A 366-nucleotide genomic window follows, 5' to 3' on the forward strand; every position below is an offset into this window, starting at 1 on the left:
GCTTTACGGTTACAAGGTTGAACTGCATTTTTCATAAGTACAAAATCTCAGCCGGCACCCATGGCAGCACCGCAGTAGATCGCATTCTCGTCACCCATGTTGTTCTGAGGCTGAGCCGATCTAATTGGTGCGCAGCTTTCGTGCGCAAACTGGAGACTGGGCAGCAAAGGGAAGTGACCAGATATGGTATGCTACAGCACTAAATTTTCCGAAAGGAAGAGTGTACATATTTACTGTATGGTGGCACCCAAACCAAGACAAATAAACGGTCCCTCTCCATTGTTTTGCCAAAGACTTTGGCTTTCTTTGAAACTTGACACGAACGTAGCGGAGCCCAGCCCAAGCGTTATGGGCTGTTTGTCGCCC

This window comes from Pyricularia pennisetigena, chromosome 6, assembly GCF_004337985.1.
Source record: "Pyricularia pennisetigena strain Br36 chromosome 6, whole genome shotgun sequence".
NCBI classification, from domain to species: Eukaryota; Fungi; Ascomycota; class Sordariomycetes; order Magnaporthales; family Pyriculariaceae; genus Pyricularia; species Pyricularia pennisetigena.